Source organism: Crocuta crocuta, unplaced genomic scaffold (assembly GCF_008692635.1).
Source record: "Crocuta crocuta isolate KB4526 unplaced genomic scaffold, BGI_CrCroc_1.0 scaffold218, whole genome shotgun sequence".
Lineage (NCBI taxonomy): Eukaryota > Metazoa > Chordata > Mammalia > Carnivora > Hyaenidae > Crocuta > Crocuta crocuta.
In genome coordinates this window covers 8,103,416-8,118,160 of record NW_027533170.1, presented here as the reverse complement: position 1 = coordinate 8,118,160, position 14,745 = coordinate 8,103,416, and positions in this window count along the sequence as shown.

Below are 14,745 nucleotides of genomic sequence, written 5' to 3'. Positions count from 1 at the left end.
TTCACTTTTGTTTTGCTGAAGACACTTGAAAAAGAAAAAGTGAAGCCACACACCTGGGGTAAGATATGTGCAAATCACTTATTTGATAAGATAGTTATAGGCTGTCCACAAACTCTCAAGTCTCAGCTTTAAACAAAGAAGCCCCCCAAAAGGGTAGAGATTTGAACTAAATCAAATCTTCACTAAAGAAGATGAAGGGAAGGCAAATAAGAACAGGAAAGTTGGTCAAAATCATTAGTCACTAGAGAAATGCTTTTAAAAACCACACACACTGAGACGACACTACCAACCTATTAGTGTGGTTATAATGAAAACAGATGAGAAAAACCAACCAACCAGCCCGGCCAGTGCCTGTGGGTGAGGATGTGGCAGAAGGGAGCCTGCGAACTCGGCGCCTGGTGATGCCACATGGAACCACCAGGTCGACAAACAGTTTGGCAGCTTCCTCTGCCAAAGTGAAGACTAAGCATTCACTTTCCACATGATCTAGCCATTCTATTCCTGGGGATTCAAAGAATTAAAAGATATATATATATATATATATACACACACACATACATACACACACATAAATGGAACCCAAAATCTAAGACAAAAGATATAACAGATGCATAATGGGAAAGAAAGAGAGAGAGAGAGAGAGAGAGAGAGGAAGGAAGAAGGAAGGAAGGAAGGAAAGAGAGAGAGAGAAGGGAAGAAAAAAGAGAAAGAAAGAAAAGAGGAAGGGAAAGGAAGGGAAGGGAGGGAGGGAGGAAGATAGACTTGAAGCAAGAGTGGCTGAGAACTTTCGAAAAGGAAATGACAGAAACTAAATCATAGATCAAAGAGGTTCAGAGAATAGGATCAACACCCCAAAATCTAACAGGATTTAACAAGTATATTATGTTCAAACTGCAGAAACCCAGTGGAAAAGAGAAAAATCTTGAAACCTGCCAGAGCAAGAAAGAAATTCCTTACCTACAAGAGGAACAAGAGATTTTTACACCAAACTTCTCACAACAAACCATGAAGAGTGGAGTGAAATAAAGTGTTGAGTGATAAAAACACCATCAACCTAGAATTCTGTATTCAGTAAAATTATCTGTATTACGAATACAGACTTTTGCAAACAAAAATTGGGGAACTCTGTCACCAGAAGACCTGCCTTGCACAAAATGTTAAAAAGAAGTTCTTCAGAGAGAAGGAAAATGATAAAGTTCAGAAATTCAGATCTATCTAACAAAAAGAAGAATGGTAGAGAATGCATAAAACCTGTGTCCTTCTTCCTTTTTTTAAATGTTTATTTATTTTGAGAGAGAGAGAGAATAGGAGAGGGGTAGAGAGAGGGGGAATCCCCAGCAGGCTCCACACTGTCAGCACAGAACCCAAACAAGGACTTGATCTCATGACCATGAGATCATGACCTGAGCCACAATCAAGAGTCAGACACGTAGCCGACCGAGCCACCCAGGCACCTCGTGTTCTTCTTATTCTTCCTTGATCTAACAGATAACAGTGTGTCCAAAGTAATAAGAGCAACAGTGTGTTGAGAGATTACAGCAATGGAGAAGTGAAATAAGGTACAACAAAGTCACAAGGGAAGGGACAGCAGGGATGTGCACAGTGTTGTCAGGTTCCCGCACTGCATGTGAAGCAGTAGAGTATCATTTGAAAATGGACATATGTTAGTTGTAAGTGTATATTGCAAACTTTAGGGCAGCCCCTAAAATGCTTTCGAAAAGAGGTATAAGTGATGTGCTAAGAGAGGAGATAAAGCAGAATCTCATAAAATGACCAGTTAAAATCAGAGAAGGCAGAAAAAGAAAGGGAAAATGAAGTAAGAAATAAAGACTACATGCAATGAATAGCAAATAGTTACAAACATGTAGATATTAACCCAGTTACACTGATAAGCACTTTCAATGGGAAGAGCCTAAATACACAAATTAGAAAAAAACAGACTGTCAGAGTGAATAAAAAACAAGATCCAACTATACGTTGTCTATAACAATCAAAATATGTGAAACCCAAACTGATAGAACTGAAAAGAGAAATGGACAAATCCAGTGATAGCTGGAGTCTTCAACAGCTCTCCGTCAGTAACTTGCAGTAACAGGCAGAAATTCAGTGAGGACACAATTGAACTCAACAAGAACATCAATCAATCGAATCTAGTTGACATTATAAAATACTTCATGCAAAAACAGCAGGGGCACCTGGGTGGCCTAGTTGGTTGAGAGTCCAACTTTTGATTTCTGCTCAGGTCATGATCCCAGGGTCGNCACTAGGTGTTATATGGAAACCAACTTGACAATAAACTATTAAAAAATATAAATAAATAAAATTAAATTTAAAAAAAACAGAAAAGCAAACAAACAAAAAACAGTACTCACTCTTCTCCAGCCCACACAAAACATTCACCAAGACAGACCACACATTCTGAGCTGCAAAACATACCTTAACAGGAAGGAGTGCCAGGGTGGCTCAGTTGGTTAAGTGTCTGACTTTGGCTCAGGTCATGATCTCGTGGTTCACGGGTTCGAGCCCCGCATCAGGCTCTGTGCTGATGGCCAGCTCAGAGCCTGGAGCCTGTTTCAGATTCTATATCTCCCTCTCTCTCTGACCCTCCCCTGCTCACGCTTGCTCTCTCTCTCTCTCTCTCTCTCTCAGAAATAAATAAAACATTAAAATTTTTTTTAATTTAAAGTTTTACCTAAGGAAACTAGAGAAAGAAATAGTAATATATGGTTGCAGGAGAAATTGCAGAAGAAATCAGAAGAAAAATAAATAATCAACACTGGAACAGAAGCCAATAGCATTGAAAGCAGGAAATCAAAGAAAATTAACAAAAGTGAAAAATCAATAAAATTGATAAACCTGTAGCCAAGCTAAGCAAGACAAAAGGAGATCAACATTTCCTACTCTCAGGTAAATACCGGAGGGAAAATTTGAAGATACAAACAAGTATTTCATCACAGCATAATTTCTTCACAAAAACTAAACTATGAAAATGAGGCTGTAGCCAAAGTAAGTTTCTAAGTGGATCATTTGTTAGCTAAGCAAGGAGAGCTATTTACTAATGGTAAGTTAATTAAATGTTTGATCGCCATAGCCAAAGAAATATCCAGAGAATATCAATGGGGGGAAACTGAGAGCTTTCCCCCTAAGGTCAAGAAGATGACAGGCACGCCACTGTTATTCAACATAGTGTCAGAAGTCCTAGAGTCAGCAATCAGACAACACAAAGAAATAAAAGGCATCCAAATCAGCCAGAAGGAGGTCAAACTTTCACTCTCCACAGACATGATACTCTATGTGGAAAATCCAAAAGACTCCACCAAAAAAATGCTAGAACTGATCTATGAATTCAGCAAGGTCGCAGGATATAAAATCAATACACAGAAATCGACTGCATTTTTATATACCAATAATGAAGCAGCAGAAAGAGGAATCGATCCCATTTACAATTGCACCCAAAACCATAAAATACCTAAGAGTAAACCTAATCGAAGGGGTGAAAAATCTAGATGTTGAAAACTATAGAAAGCTTATGAAAGAAACAGAAGAAGACACACACAAAAAAAGGAAAATCATTCCATGCTCATGGATTGAAAGAACAAATATTGTTAAAATGTCAATACTACCCAAAGCAATCTATATATTCAATGCAATCCCTATTAAAATGGAAAACACCAGAAATATCCAGAGAAGATAAACTTGCTTAATTAAGTCTTTCAGCGGAATAGTTGTTCAAAGGGTTAAGGACATTGTGAGCAATATTGATAGTCAATTAAAGAATAAGGCAGAGGATTTTAAGTGATTTCTTTGGCTTTTGATGAGTCAGCAGATGTTAATGATGCTGCTTGGTTGGTGTTTATTTGATGAGTCAACACGGAGTTTAAAATGATGGAAGAATCAGCCTCTATAAATAGTCTGTGTGGAACAACTACAAGCCAGAATATTTTTAAAGACGTTGAAAAAAAACCCCCACTCATTCAGTATAACCCAAAGTGGAGTCCCTAGGAAGTGTTCTAAGGATGGTGGTCAAAACATGTAAAGCACAGAAAGAGGCTTAGTCAAACAAATTTACAAAGCTTGTGAAAATGTACAGTCCTACATCAGTACTTATTCACTAGCAAGAAATATGCAGAAAATACTGGAGTCTGTCATGTTATATCGAGCAAGTACTGTCAACAGTGAACTGCATTTGCCCTTGTTGACTTAACTCTTGTCAGTTCTATGAAGTTTCTTTTTCAGAAATCTATCGAGTCTGAATATCCTGACTTGTTCTGCTAGACAGAAATTCAATGACTTAGCAGTAGTAAATTTGTATTGCCTTTTTTTTAAGTGAAGGCTGTGAATGGAATTTTTCTGAACAAGAACTGTGTTTAACCACTGTTATTAAACATGGAAATTAGCTTTGGCAATGAAAACTTAATAAATATTTCTTAATAAATTCAGCTGAAAATTCAAGGCAAATCAGACCTTCTATGCAAAATGTATTGTTGTGAAGTCATTTCAATAACAACTAATAGTTGAATCACAAGTAATGTCAAGATACTTTATACACATCCTTATTTGCTGCCAAAATGTAAAACAAAAAGTGCTGTCTCCATTCCCATAACTGTTTACTGCAGAGACAGTTTCCGTGTATATAAACTTAAGTTCCAGAAGCATTTTTGGATCTCAATGCAAGTGCAAAGGAAATTTCCATGTTCCAAAATCCATTTAACAGCACAATGGGAACGCATCCACCTAACCTCCCATTGGAAATGATTAATCTCAAATATCAAAGGAAAGTATCAAGAGAATAGTCTAATGAAAGTCTATACATGACTTTTAAGCAGCGAATATGCTCAATTAAAATCATATGCTCACAGGCTAATATAAATATTTGACAATGCCTATCTGATGGAAAGTACATTTTCAAAGATGAAATATTCAAAACTTTATAAAGATCAGCAGATTAGATGATTAAGAGATAAATCACATTTGCAGATTTTTTATAGCTTCATTGAGACAAAATTCACACACTTCACCCATTTAAACTATACAGTCCAATATTTTTAAAAGTTTATTTCTTTTGAGAGGGAGAGAGAGCATGCATGAGGGAGGTGGCGGAAAGAATAGGAGAGAGAGAGAGAGAGAGAGAGAGAGAGAGAATCCCAAGCAGCCTCCATTTTGTCAGCATGGAGCCCAATATGGGGCTCAATCTCACAAACTGTAAGATAATGATCTGAGCTGAAATCAACAGCCGGACACAACCAACTGAGCCACCCAGGTGCCCCCTCAATGCTTCTTATATTTACAGAGTTGTACAACCATTAGCACGATCCATTTTAGAACATTTTCATCACCCAAGAAGAAACTCCGTAACTATTAGTCCATTTTCCCCAACCTTCCAAGCCCGATTCTGAACATTACCTAGAAACAGAAATATACAGTATGTGTGGTCTTTTGTGCCTGGCTTCCTTACTTAGCACAATACTTACAAGATTGGTCCAACATTTATCCGTGTTTCATTTACTTTTCATTGCCAAATAATATTCCATTGTAGGACTATACTACACATATTTACCCATTCATCAGCTGACAGTTTTGTTTCCACTTTTTTACTATAGCGTGTAATGCTGCTATGAACATTCGTGTCCAAGTTATTATATAGATGTTTGTTTTTATTTCTCCTGGGTATATACTTAGGAATGGAATTGCTGAGTCACAGAGTAACTCTATACTTAACCTTTTTGGGAAATGCCAGGCTATTTTCCCAAGAGGCTGACCTATTTTGTACTCCCTAGTACACTCCTAGCAGTGTATGAGGGTTCCAAATTTTCTACATCCTCACCAACACTTATTATCTCTTTTTCATTCTAACCACCCTAATGTGTGTGGCATGGTATCTCCCTGTGGCTCTGATTTACATTTCCTTGATGGTTAATAAGGTTGAGTATCTTTTCACGTGTTTCTTTTGTCATCTGTGTATCATCTTTGGAGAAATTTCTGTTCAGATATTTTGCTCATTTTTGTTTAGTCTGTCTTGTTTTTGAGTTGTTAGTGGTTATTTATGTGCTTCTGACAGTACATTATCAGATATATGATTTGCAAGATTTCTCTCCCATTCTGTGGATTGTCTTTTTACTTTCTGGATGGTGTCCTTTGGTCCACAAAAGTTTTTAATTTTGATGATGTCCAATTTACACTTTTTCTGTATGATGTTTGTGGTTTTGGTGTCAGATCTATGAAATTATTGCCTAATCTAGGGTCACAAAGATTTCTGTCTAAGTTTTCTTCTAAGAATGTTATTGTTTTAGCTCTTGCATTATGTCTTTGATCCACTGTGAGTTAATTTTCGTATATGGTGAGGTAGGGGTCTGACTTTATTCTTTTGCATCCAGGTGTCCCAGCATCATTTTTGTTGAAAGACTATTTGTTCCCATTGGAATATGGTGGTAAGGTCCATCTTGATGGTAGGGAATATCAACTTAACACAAAATAGTTACTCCCCTACTCCCAGAAAAGATTTCTAGTCTCAACAGTAGGTCTGTACTACAGAAAAAATTACTCCATTGTTATATTTTTATTTCCATCATTTAAAATGTATGGAGATTTGCTTCTTGGTCCACAAGGCCTAAAATATATTTTATCTAACCCCAAAAGTTTGCAGACTATAGTGACCATCTATGGGACTCAAATTAATACATAACTTGTAAATCACTATTGAATGACTCATGACAATTTCAGAAACAACCCATATCAGTGCTAATAGGTTCTGTGGTGATGTAAGTGTAGTTCCTTGTAGCACAGCTATCAACACTATGGGCTTGGAGCCTCGGATCTAGAGCAAGAGGAGGGTATTTCACAGGGGGACCAGCTCAGGATGAAGACACACAGCAGTCCTGCTTGGGACAGCCTCTCACCCTATACTTAACTGCTGTGCTGGGATCCCAGACCCAGGAAGAGTGATGCTGCCTTTCTTCTCCTTGGAGAGCAAATTCCCTGGGTTTCATCATGCTTGCTTAAATCCATAGGTTGAAGTGTGGGGCAGCTTGCTTTCATCCTGGAGGGGCAATGTGGTGCTGACCCTAAGAAACCAACAGCCCTTCCTTCTAAAAGGAGCAGCTTTTGGGAGTGCCTGGGTGGCTCAGTCAGTTAAGTCTCTAACTCTTTGATTTCAGCTCATGTCATACTCTCACAGTTCACAAGTTCCAGCCCCACACTAGGCTATGTGTTGACAGTGTGGAGCCTGCTTGGGATTCTCTCTCTCCCCCTCTCTCTGCCCCTCCCCCACTGACACTTGCATGCATGCAGCTGCTCTCTCTCTTCTGAAAATAAATAAATAAACTTAAAAAAAAATAGAAGGAGCAGCTTTATCCAAAATGAACATGGTTTCTCCTGCCCTTTGAAGGTTAGTTCAACTTTTATCTATGTCTAGATTTTCAGGGCTTATTTCCAGTTTCAGGCCCTTCAACACTAGGGACCTTTGTTGAATATGTTAGATTTAACAAAGAAAGCCCTTTAAAATGCCTGTGTGGGGCACATGATTTGTGTGGTTAAAGAAATAAGTAAGGGGGCGCCTGGGTGGCTCAGTTGGTTGAGCGTCTGACTTCGGCTCAGGTCACAATCTCACAGCTCATGAGTTTGAGCCCCACATCGGGCTCTGTGCTGACAGCTCAGAGCCTGGAGTCTGCTTCGGATTCTGTTTCCCTCTCTCTCTGCCCCTCCCCTGCTTGTGCTTGCTCTCTGTCTCTCAAAAAATAAACATTAAAGAAAAAAAATTTTTTTAAAGTGAGGGAAGTAGGTGGAGCAGCCGAGAGTGGCACAAGGCTACCAAAGTCAACAGGGTCACAAGCAAACATATGAAACAAACAAATCCCTCCCAATAAGTAAACAAACAAGCCTGTCTCCCAATAAGACAGAATGGAAGAAGCCACCAGGAGCCCTTTCTGGTGCACATCATACAAATCTTGTCACATTTGACACCTGGACTTCCTAGTATAGGGTTGGCAGAAAGAGTTTTCACCCTGTGCTCATTCTTTTTTTTAAAATGTTTAATGTTGGGGCGCCTGGGTGGCTTAGTCGGTTGGGCGTCCGACTTTTGCTTGGGTCGTGATCTCGCGGTTCGTGGGTTCAAGCCCCGCGTCGGGCTCTGTGCTGACTGCCAGCTCGGAGCCTGGAGCCTGTTTCAGTCTGTGGCTCCCTCTCTCTCTGACCCTCCCCTGCTCACGTTGTCTCTCTCTCTCTCCTAGAAATGAATAAAAACATTAAAAAATTAAAAAAAAAAGAAAAATAAATAAAATGTTTAATGTTTATTTTTAAAGAGAGAGTGCAGAGGAGGGGCAGAGAGAGAGACAGGGGATCTGAAGCAGGCTCTTTGCTGACAGCAGAGAGCCTGACATGGGGCTTGAAGTTACAAACTGTGAGATCATGACCTGAGCCAAAGTCAGACACTTAACAAACTGAGCCACCCAGGCACCCCTGCCCTGTGTCCATTCTGAAAAGGTTTATTCTCACTGACTCTGCCACAGTCCTGTGAAGGGTGAAGAGCAAGAAATGGGATACAGAAGCACAGAGCTGGTTCACCTGAGGACACAGAATATGGATCGATACAAGTGTGACAGCTTCTGGCCTTCAGTAACTAACTGCTAGGGCTCCAACGTGGGATCTTCTTGGTACAATGACAATCACTCACCAGAAATATAGACAGACTAGGCAGTTTTCATTGCTATAGTGTATTTCAATGATATGAATGAGAATGTTCTGTCAGCTTGTCTGGGTGTAATAAGAGTTGAAGTCAATGGTTCAAGCCCTTCGACTTCGCTCTGCTTTTTCAAAATTGTTGTGGCCACTCTGCTTCCTACTCTAATTCCTTTTAGAATTAGCTTGTCTCTAGCTAAAGAAATTCCTGCTGAAGTCTTTACTGGAATTGTGTTGAATCTCTAGATTAAACTGATGAGAACTGACAACTATATTAAGTCTTCCAATCTGTAAACATGACATGTCTCTCCATTTAGTTAGGAATTTTTGATGTTACTCATCAACATTTAGTAGTTTTCAACATAGAGATCCCACACGTTTGCCAAATTTTCTCTATTTTCCTTCTGGAGTTATTATAAATGGAATAGCTTATTTAAATTTATTTTCCAATTGTCCATTTCTACTATATAGACACAAATTAATTTTTGTTTTTTAGACTGAGAGAGAGGAAGAGTGTGTGCAAACAGAAAAGGGGCAAAGGGAGAAGGAGAGAGAATCCCAAGCAGGCTCCACACTCAGCACAGATCCTGCTGATACCCGGCTTGATCCTACAACCCTGTGATCATGACCTGAGCTGAAATCAAGAATTGGACACTTAACCGACTGAGCCACCCACCCAGGTGCCTCCAGAAATTAATTTTTGTATGTTAACCCAGTATCTTGTTACCTTGTTAAACTCCTAGTTTAACTCTTAGTTCTGAGAGCATTTTTGTTGATTCTGTGGGGTTTTCAAAGTGGACAATCACGTCATTTTAATGAAGACCATTTTACTTCTTCCTTTCTAACCCAAATGCCTTTTATTCCTTTTTCTTGCCTGACTGCATTGGCAAAGACCTCCAGTACCAAGCTGAGTAGGAATGGACACATGGATTTGTTCTTGATCTCAACTTCATTCAGTTGGTTACCATTAAGCATGATGTTATTTGTGGGGTTTTGGTAGATGACCCTAATTAGGTTAATTTCTCCTTTATTTCTAGTTTTCTGAGTTTTTATCATAAATAGGCATTTAATTTTGCCATTTCCCCCCTTCTGCATCAATTGATAGGAATATTTTTTCTCTTCCTTGTTCAGTGTGGATAATACATGTGAATTTAAAAGTTTGCTCTTTTCTCTGTCATCTCTATTCTGCTACTGAGTTCTTCCAATGATACCTTTTAAATAAATTTTGCTACTTTTTCAGTTCTAAAATTTCCACTAGGTTTCTTTTTTTTTTTTAACATTTTCTATTTTCCCACTGAAAATTTTGAAGTTTCCCTTCAAAAATGGTCATACTTTCTGAAATACTATTGCTAATATCTACTTTATAATAATAAAGATCTATGTTATTTTGGGACAGTGTCTTGTCTTTTTCCTTGGAATGTTGAAATCCTCCTGATTTTTATATTTTGTGCAATTCTGCATTATATCCTGGACATTTTGTATATATATATGAGACTCTGGGTCCAGGGGTAAGTCTAGGCTTGCATACACAACTCTACATTACTTTGAGTCTCTTTTTCTCTCACCATCTCACTCATTCCACCTCCCAGGGGCTACTTCCTTTTCCTATTCTGATTAAAAATCCACGGTTTGAGGGACGCCTTGGTGGCTCGGTCAGCTAGGCCTCTGACTTCGACTCAGGTCATGATCTCACGGTTCGTGGGTTCAGCCCTGCGTCGGGCTTTGTGCTGACAGCTCAGAGCCTGGAGCCTGCTTTGGATTCTGTGTCTCCCTCTCTGTCTGCCCCTCCCCCTCCTCATGCTCTGTCGCTCAAAAATAAACATTAAAAAACTTTTTGAGGGGGGCGCCTGGGTGGCTCAGTCGGTTAAGCGTCCAACTTCAGCTCAGGTCATGATTTCAGGTTCGTGGGTTCGAGCCCCGCGTCAGGCTCTGTGCTGACAGCTAGCTCAAAGCCTGGAGCCTGTTTCGGATTCTGTGTCTCCCTCTCTCTCTAACCCTCCCTTGCTCATGCTGTCTCTATCTCTTTCTCAAAAATAAATAAAATATTTTTTTAAAAATTTCTTTTAAATCCAAGTTTCTAAGTTCTCTCTGCTCCCACCGTGCAGATATATTTACCTCCAGGTCCAAGTGGCAGGAAAATAGTGTCTCTGAAGAGAGGTAAGGGTTCTCCTCTCTGAAAGGTTTAGATCCTTTCTCAACAAAGCACCACTGTCCTTACACAGGAATGTCTGGGAATGCCAGAGAGGTCTTGCTTCAAATTCTGGTCTCCTTCTTAAATCTGCCTGCTACCATGACTACTCAAGAGTTCTCAGACAGCTGCTCCAGGCATTCTCTCCAGAGTTTTTATATGTATTTGGTGGGAGAGATAAGGTGGTAAGGTGGCTTATTGCATTTAAAGTGGAACAAAAGTCAAAAGTTATTTCCAATGACTGCATCCCCAGGAAATAAACTCTCAAACAGGAAATTTATACTAGTACAAAGGAGGAAGTCTGACTCGAAGTTTCATATTCATCATGTTATCCAATGACTTTTTGCCTACGTTTTTAAATTAAAATTGTAAACATACAGAAGAATTTAAGGGATGACTCAAGTATACCCCCAAAATGTCTTTGACAATTGTTTGAATTGTTAGAAACAGAAGCCAGTTAAGGATCACAACTTGCTTGTGACTCTTGAGTGCCTTAATCTGGAAATCTCCTTTTCGTCCTACTACATTGGCTTTTTGAAAAGTCCAGGCCAGTTGTCTTGTACAAAGTCTCAAACTCTCAGTTTGTCTGTTTCCTTATCATGTAATTCAAGTTGTTCCTTTAGCTCTTGGATTTCTTTTAACACGGAACATAATCTGGATAAAAGGCTTAATTAGATTTTCATTAAGCATTTTTGGCCAGAATATGTCACAAATGATCACATGTGCCTTGTACTGTATCCATCAGGAGCAACGTAAAGTCAGGTTGTCCCACCAGTAGTGATACTCAGCTTGACAGCCAGATCTCTCCATTAGAAAGGTGTATCTTTTCTTTGCAATTTGATCTTTGACACCATATAATGTTCCTTAAAAGTTTTTTTTACCAAATGGGTTTTACCATCCATTGGATTCTCCTGATTTAATTACACTAAGGGTTTCAAGATGATGATTTTTCTGTCATTCCACGTACAGTTAATAAGATGGCATTCGTCAAACAAGTGTATAGAGCGCTTTCCTTTTTTTTCACTATTTTCTCATAATCGGCTCATTTTTACTTGGCATGTTATAAACAAATACAGTGGTTATTCTTTTCGATATTTAAATTGTCTTAAATTTGACCAGTGAGAGAACCTTCAAATTGGCTCCCATGTCCTTCTGACATTATCCTTTTTTAAAAGAATTTTTTTAAGTTATTTATTTTTGAGAGAGACAGAGACAGCACGAGCAGGGATAGGCAGAGAGTGAGGGAGAGAGAGAATCCTAAGCAGGTTCCATGCACAGAGCCTGATGCAGGGCTCTTCCGCACAAAACCATGAGATCATGACTTGAGCTGAAACCAAGAGCCAGATGCTTAACTAACTCAGCCATCCAGTCACCCCTGGCATCATCCTTTAAGTGCTTGTCTTTAAGTGCTATCTATTTGTTTTGTTTCATAAAAAAGATACCTCAGACACATTTTACAATTTCCTTGCTCGAAATATGGAATCAACCATTCCTTCAATGAACCCTGGTTCCTTTCAGTCAGGAATAGCATTTGGAAACCAAAATCTGGGTACCAAGGATGGTTATTGCTATTGAATAAGCAAACATGTTTTTATCTGGAATATCTTGCAAATGGCTCTGTCCAGTGTTAAACACTGAGGTCTTTTAAAAAGCTCATTTCCCAGTAAATATACTTCGTAACTAAAAAGACATTTTCTAATGAGTTAAGACAGGTCATGAAATACGCTATGCTAAATATCTGCTTTTAATTCTAAAACCTTTCTCAGACACACAGTTCTAACTAGTTTCATTAGGACAGTTTTTTAAATGATACCAACTGTGAAAGTGAAATATAAAATTGTGGGAAGTAGGCCCAGGGAAAATGTATCTCAAAAATATGGAAAATGATTAGATAACCAATTTTAGCTGATGACTAGAAGTTTAATAATAAAATATTCACCTATCACTTTACACAAAAGAATCCCTAAAAGGTGTATAACAAAAACAAATGAAAAGGCAATCTTTTATGTCAAAACCGAAAAGCAATTTCACTATCTGGGCCTCGGCTGGGTCTGAGGACTTATGTACAGTGATTACAAAAGCAGGGGCAATTAGGGACACCTAAGAAAAAGAAAGAACATGACTATAAGTCAATAAGACTGCAGTTAGGAGGAATCTATCAAACATACAAATAAAACTGAAGCAATTATCGCTGTTGTGCCAAACCAGTTTACGAAACAAACAATAAGTAGTACTCGCGGGACGTGAGGTTGGAAGTGAATTATTATAATTCATGGTTATAATTATCACAGAAAACAGGAGCTGAGAACTTAGATTGTAGTCTTGACTCTGCCCAAGAAGCTCAATTTCGTTAGCTATAAATAAGCTAAATTAAAATTCCACCTGGCTCTAATGAGCCACCAGGTCTAGTCAGATTCTGCAAATACACACCTTCTGCAACAGAAAACCAAGTATTTGGTTTTTTTCTATTTTATTTTTTTCTTTCATAGTTTATTGTCAAGTTAGTTNTCTTTCTCATTGCCATGTAGTATTCCATTGTATAGATAAACCACATCTTCTTGATCCATTCATCAGTTGATGGACACTCAGGCTCTTTCCATGTTTTGGCTATTGTTGAGAGTGCTGCTATGAACATTGGGGTATATGTTCCCCTATGCATCAGCACTCTTGTATCCCTTGGGTAAATCCCTAGCAGTGCTATTGCTGGGTCATAGGGGAGTTCTATTGTTCATTTTTTGAGGAACCTCCACTGTTTTCCAGAGGGGCTACAGCAGTTTACATCCCCACATCCTCACCAGCATCTGTTGTCTCTTGATTTGTTCATTTTAGCCACTCTGACCGGCGTGAGGTGGTATCTCAGTGTGGTTTTGAGTTGTATTTCCCTGCTGATGAGGGACACTGAGCATCATTTCATGTGTCTGTTGGCCATCTGGATGTCCTCTTGGAGAAGTGTCTGTTCATGACTTCTGCCCATGTCTTCACTGGGTTGTTTTTTGGGTGTGGAGTTTGGTGAGTCCCTTATAGATATTGGATACTAGCCCTTTATTGATATGTCATTTGCAACTATCTTTTCCCATTCCATCAGTTGCCTATTAGTTTTATGGATTGTTTCCTTTGTCGCGCAGAAGCTTTTTATCTTGATGAGGTCCCAACAGTTCACTTTTGCTCCTGATTCCCTTGCCTTTGGGGATGTGTCGAGTAAGAAATTGCTGCAGTTGAGGTCAAGAAGGTTGTTTCCTGCTTTCTCCTCTAGGGTTTTGATGGTTTCCTGTCTCACATTCAGGTCCTTTATCCATTTTGAGTTTATTTTTGTGTATGGTATGAGAAAATGATCTAGTTTCATTCGTCTGCATCTTGCTGTCCAGTTCTCCCAGCACCATCTGTTAAAGAGGCTGCCTTTTTTTCATTGGATACTCTTTCCTGCTTTGTCAAAGATTAGTTGGCCGTACATTTGTGGGTCCAATTCTGAGTTCTCTATTCTATTCCATTGGTCTATGTGTCTGTTTTTGTGCGAATACCATACTGTCTTGATGAAGACAGTTTTGTAGTAGAGGCTAACGTCTGGGATGGTGATGCCTCCCGTTCTGGTTTTTTTCTTCAATACTACTTTGGCTATCTGGGGTCTTTTGTGATTCCATACAAATTTTAGGATAGTTTGCTCTAGCTTTGAGAAGAAAGCTGGAGCAATTTTTATTGGAATTGCATTGAATGTGTAGATTGCTTTGGGTAGTAATGACATTTTAACAATATTTATTCTTCCAATCCAGGAACATGGAATGTTTTTGCATTTCTTTTGTCTTCAATTTCCTTCGTAAGTTTTCCATAGTTTTCATCATACAGATCTCATATCTTTGGTTAGGTTTTTTCCTAGGTATTTTATGGTT